The sequence below is a fragment of the Oculina patagonica genome, chromosome 6, assembly GCF_052425735.1.
Source record: "Oculina patagonica isolate OP01 chromosome 6, crgOcupat, whole genome shotgun sequence".
Classification (NCBI taxonomy): Eukaryota; Metazoa; Cnidaria; class Anthozoa; order Scleractinia; family Oculinidae; genus Oculina; species Oculina patagonica.
In genome coordinates this window covers 34,857,110-34,864,568 of record NC_135763.1, presented here as the reverse complement: position 1 = coordinate 34,864,568, position 7,459 = coordinate 34,857,110, and the positions used below count along the sequence as shown (strand labels likewise).

The window sequence follows — 7,459 nt, the reverse complement described above, 5'->3', positions numbered from 1 at the left end:
AGCAACTCCTGCTGCAATAAAATTGCTCCAGAAAATGGTTAGAAATCTTACCTTTGGAATTTAGCCTATTTTAACTAAAGACCAAATGACAGAAAAGAGCAACTTTTGTAAAAAGAACCAACCTCGTGGATTTTTTGAGCAACGTTTAAGCAATGTTTTGACAAATTTTGAGCAACGTTTTGACAAATTTTGAGCAACGTTTTGGGAAATGCCGAACAACTTGTGGACAGCCTTAGGGGACAAAGTATTCCAGTTTTCTTACATGACTAACTTGTTCCACAACAAAATAAAATATACTATTCATCTTCAGTAACGTCAATAACATTCGTTCAGTTTAATTCCCTAAATCTCAGGGTCAATTTCGAATTTCGATAAATCAAACACGGCTCACCCAGTTACTCAGTCTTATTATTCAGAATTTATTTCCGTGCAAATCTTTTAAATTTTTCAATTGATCAAACTACCTGCATTTTTTTACTCTTACACGTCAATGTCATCAAATGTACCATTATGCTAATACCATTTCCGGTATTTTAATTTAAAAATAAAAAAAGTTATATGAACATTTTTAGTGATGAAAAGTTGGTCATGAGACCTCCAGTTGCAAAGGGCCAACATAATTAAGCTACATATTCTCTCTTGGTTTATGTTTTGTGAGACTTAAAGGCAACTCATCGAGAGGTACTTATTTCAAATTTTTTAGCTGGTGAGACGTGCACACTTACTGAAGGGACTGTTTAATCAAGGAAATACCGTGTACTGTGCGTCTTCTGAGCAGCAATATAACTGGCTATCACAATGATTAAAATTAAGGGTGCACTCGAACTCTTTTTGATCGCGTGATAGTTTGTTATTACAAGAGATGTTTCTTTAGCAACGGAACAATAATAGATAAACACTGGACATGCTGGGCCTACAGTGTAAAACCACAAAATTAACGGAATGTTTAGCTACTCGTAGTTTATTTTCATGTAGAATTAATGAGATAACTCACTGAACTTTCTTTAGATTATTAAAGAAGTTTCTGATTCAGGATAAAAGGTTTCAAGATTACCAAAAATAGCCCATAAGAAGAGTAGCAAAACAGATACATCAGATTAGTTCACAACAATGCAAGCGCAATCTTGTTTGTAGTTGATTATACCGTTCGAACGTGTTATAAAGTTGGTTGCGATGGTGATTGTGTTTGAAAGCCGACAGAAGTGCTTAAAAACAAACGTGGCACACATTTTAAAGGATATATTCTAGCTGATGCATAAATTAAGAAATGAAGTGATTCTTCCAATTTATTGTCACATTTCGCAGCTATTAGCAACCACTTTATAACTAATGATTAGATAAAGACTACAAAGCTACAGTGCTGGTATTCTGGACAGTTTTTAGCTAAAATTAATTACTAAGTAATTTAAATTTAAACTTAGCATTCCTGAGCATAAAAATATGCAAAAACACGCAGAAGTTTCTAATCGATCTGGATTGCCAATATACCTAATAAAATGTAACAATGTGAAAAGATGCAACCAAATATTGGGTACATTCTACAAAATAAAAATGAAAATACAATCAATTGTCCTGGAATGTTTTCACAGTAAGCAAAATGCTTTGCTGGTTGTGAAATTTGTGTTCCATTTTATATTTTTCATCTAAAATTAACTGACGAAAGCTGTTTAATTAAACCAAAGCTAGAAGAGGGGACATGGTTAAAAATTGTTTTCTTCATAAAGCTTGTTAGCCGAGGTTTGTCGACTTTAAAGTTAGCACAATGTAAACACAAATTAGAGCTTACTTGAAACCCCCCGCAAAATTCAGTCTCTCAGTATTTTGTTTTTGTTTTTCATCTTGTTAAACCTTGTTTAACTAAACATGCTTTGCTGGTGTGGATGGGGTATAAGATTCTGAGCATTCCTAAGCGTAAAAATATATGAGGCGAAGCAAAAGTATAAAGTACATTTACAAAATAAGGATGAAAATACAGTCATTTTTTTTCTGCAACGTTTTCATATTACGCGGACAGAGATACCTTTGAACGCCGTGAAATTTTAACCATTCATCTTTCCATTTCAGTTATTGCTCGAAGGATAATTCTGTCTTAGTTCAGCCGACAAACTTTTTGATGATATAAACTGTGCAAAATTTAAAATACGGTAAGGCTAATTAGTATACGTAATTGGACTACATGCTGTCCAATTTGGAAATAATTTGATGAAAAAAATTCCGAGGGCAGCCAAAATTTGGCTGTCAGAGGAATTTTTTAATCTAATTATTTCCAAAATTGGACAAGCATGTAGTCCGGTTACATAATAATTATATAGCTTGTAGTCAGTCAATCCAGCATAAACAATAAACTTATGTCCAGAACGGGAAAAACATTCAACAATAGTAGGCATAACACAGCACATGCAACTCACTCAGAGCATTGTCTTCACAAATAAAACTTAAACAAAACAGTGCAATTTTATTCACCTGAGTTTGCGAAGCTTGCTACAAAGTGAGTGAAAACACTGCATCAATCAATGAAAAGCGTAAACAAAGTGTCCGAAGAGCTTAACAACTTCTTGAATGTGACATACTCCTTTCCACTATATCGTTCGTACTTCATCGCCGTCTTTTCTTTTCGAATTTCAGCAAAAAACGACAAAGAATTGCATCTAGCTCATGCCTCATGGCGATGAATATCTGACAGAGTTTTGTACTATTGGAGGTGTTTTGCTCCTGGTTTTTGCTTCTTAGTGTAGCTAGCTCCTCTTCTGACAACGTAAAAAATTTCTCTTTGTTGTTTTTATTGCTGAAAAGCTCAAAAGGAATAGAAGAACGTAGCAAACTTGCTCTATAAAATTCCGTCATTGTCGACTGACTAAAACAGGACAAGTTTACAGGGCTGACGCTATGCTTTGTGCTAATTGGCTAATATCCGTCACATGATGTTTTTTCTTCGATTTGATTGGCTGAGACGAAACTGTCCAATTTATCTTAAATTGGACAGATTGTGAATTTTACCTAAAAGTCCTAATTGAAACTATCCAAATTTAATCCCAAATTGGACAGTTCCCAGAAATTAAGGAAAAATAGCTGTGCTGACAATATAGGATTTACTGACGGCTATATAATTACAAAAGAAAATGTTTATGTATCATGGCGGTTTGGAAAAATGATGAAATTCCACTCGTGGTTTTAATGCCAAGTACTTCAGTAAACTCCAGTGTTTCTTGTTTTAATCAAATTGTTACATAAATAACGTTGTAACTTTTCTCAGGCAAACTAGGCAGATATAATCGGAAACTGCGGCAAACCTGAAACAATTAGCATCAGTTGGAATTTCCGACAGACTTTGATATTCTAACTTAAAATGCAGGCAATACAAGTTCCAGAGTTAAACGTTCGTAATGAGTAGAACTTCCGAATCTTGCTTTATCGATACACAATACTGGATTTAGCTGAAACGGTTAGCCGCAACGCTGTTGGTAATGCATAGTTTTTTTACAAATATATCTCGCTGACCACGATCACTAATTTGAAAAAAGTAAACCATTTAGCGACAATCAGTGATGATTAATTTTGGTGTTTGCATCAAGCTATTTTTAGCGCTTTTTTACACCTAGAAACTTATTTTTAGACAGAGAAACGTGCCATTGTGTCACTCTCCAGCGTTGCTTACCGATAAAGCTAACAAATAAACAAAAACCTGTTTGTAGTTATTTTTACTACCAACAAATATCACAGGAAACATTGCACACAAACCCAAAGGAAAAATGTTGCCACGTTCTTTATATTTCACTACCTGTCAACTTTATCTAAAACTGAAGGAAATGTTTTAGAAGTTTGGTGTCTTCTAAGAACCCTATAGAGGCGTTTTTTGTGGGGTGACCAAGAATATTGGGTAGTATGTTGAGTAAGAGCACGTTTAAAGATTCAGACACTGATAAAGCATTTTGATTGGTTAATCATCGTTGGACGAATTTGTTTTAAAGTTTACAATACTAACGTGTCAGAGCAAGTTCCGCACAAACGCTAAAAATAGATGATTTTTCTTTTCCGCTAGCTACAGAGTTATGATTGCAGTGATACTGAGCTGACCACAAGGCATTTTTCCAAAATTCGAACAATGTAGTTTATTACTGTATACAAATTAAATCTTGGTTGACAATTTGTCTGCTTTGTTTATGAGTAAATTATAACGGTTGTTGTTGTTGTTTACTAGTATAGTCGGCGGATAGATCAAAGGCATGTTTCGTAATTTTAATTTTCGGCATCGATAGGAAAGAAAACATCGACGCTGTTAAAAAGAGAAGCTTAAAATTCGTGGAATTCCAAATGTTAAGGGTTTGACCTAAGAACCTAGCGTGGGTGAATGAATGGATTGAAGTTTTTCGGTAAAATTTAAGCTGGCTTGCTCATAACCGACACAAACTCTTTTGTTCAATTCACTGATATATAAATAAATCTGTGCTGATATACAGTTGCTAGGCAAGGCATTCTTTGTGCGAGAACGGGATTCATATCGAGGTAAACAAAGCCACTAAAACATCAGAGACAGACCATTATGCAAGTTACAACCTAGGAACAAACTGTAAAATATTGTTTAAAAAAATTCAGCCAGCTTTTCTTTCCTTTTTTTTAAAGTTTATCATATTCTTTGTGAGCCTTGTTTGACACAAGTCACAAAAACAAGCCGCTTTAAACAGCGTTTTATCTGAGTAACAATTCAATGAATCAAGTGCATTCATTTTGGATTGTACTGTTGTTTTTATTTGTTATATTCCACGGTATTATTTGTGATTTTATCCCAAGTTAAAAAACGCAATTGTCTTCAAACTGGTCCCATGTTTTGGGTCTGCAAAATTACTCGATATCATGATGACATTTTTTCTTAAAAAGCGATTAATCTTGGACTATTTTAATCTTAGATCAGTTTTTAAAGACGAGCCGGGAACATGCAGTATTCTTCAAATTATACAAACAAAATAAAACCGACTGGCAACAATTTATTGTCAAACTCTGCCAAAAGTGAAGGGGAAAAACTGAAAAGGCTATGCTATTAAAGTTAATGTTTTTTTTTTCGAAAATGTAACTTAAGTAATGCAGTTAAAAGTTTGTTTTGGAGAACACCCGGGTAAAAGAACATTGACCGTGTCTACAAAAGGGTGATTTTGTGAACGCCGTAAAAATTCAAATGTTTTAGATGATTATTGGCGACAATACTAAAACAAAGAAAGAAGTCTGCGATTTTAAGTCATAATGTTATTATTTTATTTTCTGGGCTTTATTTTACTGAGGATAAGATCAGTGGGAAGATAGAAGATAACATATGGAAGAGTGTTGAAGGATGGAAACTAGAGGATTCGATTTAGCAATAAACTTAGGACAATTTAATGGTACTCGGAAGACCTGGCTTTTTACGGAGGGATTCACGTTTTCAGAAGAACTATTAAATCATTCTAGTTTGGATTTCGTTGAGCTGAAAAGAATGAAAGCAAACGCAGTTCAATCCAACACAATGCGCGCAAGTTAACCTTTATTGGAAACCACTACAAATCGAGGAAGTGGCTTCTCGGGATTATGAAAGGTTTTTTGGTCTTTGCGCCATCTAAAGAGAGCAAAATTTAAAGAATATTTCTTTCATTAATGCTCGTTAATTGTGCAAAAGTTCAGTGCCAGGTTGCGGCTCAGAAAGTTTCCCAAGCACAATATAAACCTGCGTTGTATGTCCATTAGTAAATATTGGTTTTTGTGCAAGAAACTTGCGACCATAGAATTGCACGCTTGCAGGTACTCAAGTCGGTAATGAGCAAATGTTCAAAACAAAAGAAGAAAAAAGCTTGTGAAGATGATAGTGGGATAAAAGAAGTGGCCAGGTACGCAATGGTGACGAAATTAATTGCTTCTTAAAACAGGAAATTTGCGATAAAAAGTTGCTGAATGACAATAGAGCAAGTAGGATGAGTGGTAATGCACCTCTTAACTGTTAGAGTGACCTGATCTCTGTTGTATCTGTTCTTTTAGCACTTGTTTCTTAATTTACATTGATTTTGTCGCGTTGAATTATCAAATTAACCCGTTCAGCCACCTACCCGAAGACGTATTTACTCGCCGACAGGTTTTGTGTCAATCGTACTCGGATTAAAATTTCGTTGGAACCAAGATTTCGATTTTCTTTTCAAACTCAGTTTTTTTAGCAATGTTCTATTCAAACCTTTCTATTTAGTAGGGAAGAAAGAATGAAATACGGTAACTAAAATGTTGTCTGTTTGCATGTCAGATTATGTTGGTCGTGTTTTACGATGTGAACGGGTTCCCATTTTGATATGAACCAAACATTGGATATTCGCGATAAAGGTGTCCATGTCAGTTCATGTCCCCTGCTGCGTTTGATTTTTATCTCTTCTTCGCTTTCTCGAGCCTTCTTAATGGCCAATCCTTGTTTTAAAGAATGGTTTGAAATTTACGATTAGCGATCTAACTGCACTTTATGTGATTAACTGCCATATAACTTTAAAGGTGTAACAACGCGATTTGTTCAGTAGCTACAGTTGATGCCGACAAGGTTACAAAGATGTAGATTAAAAGAAATTTGCAAATCTGAATTACTTTATCTTTACCTTTGCAGCTTAGAGATGGAACTCTACAAGATGTATCAGTCAACTGATTATGAGCTGAAGGGAAAAGTCTGCAAACCACCAACGCAACAAAAATAATTAAATTATAATTCCAGCCATTGTGTATTTGCTATCGCGGGTCTTCTAAAGAACCGCCAATGAGAGGCAGATTTTGCATCCAGAAAAAATAAAAATAAATCCGAATTTTGGAGAAATGCGAGCATTGAGCTGTTCTACTTCTGTGAATAAATATGTTCAGTGTATTATTCATAAACAATTTCGTAAACCTTTCTGATTTATTCAAAATTTTGTGGTTTTCGGAGTCTCCTGTAGTTCTTTTCATACACATTACATTGATCTTCAGGGTTTTCAGTTTTACTGAAATAAACTTCCATTGTTACAAGACATATCCTGTATGTACTTCAAGCATTAAGCTTTTAGCTGACAAATTTGTTTAACCATTCATTGCGTCCAGTGTCCTTGGTACGGCAGCGCCTTTAGATTTATTACACTTGTACCTCAAATTTTTGTCACTTTGAAACAATCTTCTTTTATGATCTAAGTTAAAAGAAAACTCAAAAGTTAATGTAGCGCGTGCGAAAATAACAGCTTTGTGATTTGGAAACACAATGGGTCCCGTTGAAAATATAAAACTTTACGTGGCACGATGGATCTAAATATAGAAATTGATAAAAAGTCGCGTTATGAAAATCTTAATTTTTAGGCAGGCCTTTTTTTTGAAATTAAAATCACCGAATTAGGAAGTTTTATTCAATTTTTACATATGTATCAGATGGAAGCTTCAGAAAGACATTTGTTAACTTCTTTTAACTGAGCAACATGCTTTCAATAATGAATTATAGTGT

At 34.5% G+C, this 7,459-nt stretch overlaps 1 long non-coding RNA gene across 1 annotated transcript; it reads left to right on the top strand.

Moving 5' to 3' along the window:
* Window positions 1-5,735: 5,735 nt before the first annotated feature.
* On the top strand, window positions 5,736-6,808 carry LOC144656098 (uncharacterized). The gene is made up of 2 exons (XR_013571258.1): window positions 5,736-5,852; window positions 6,605-6,808. It is a non-coding gene; the product is annotated as an uncharacterized LOC144656098 (long non-coding RNA).
* The last annotated feature ends 651 nt before the right edge of the window (window positions 6,809-7,459 follow it).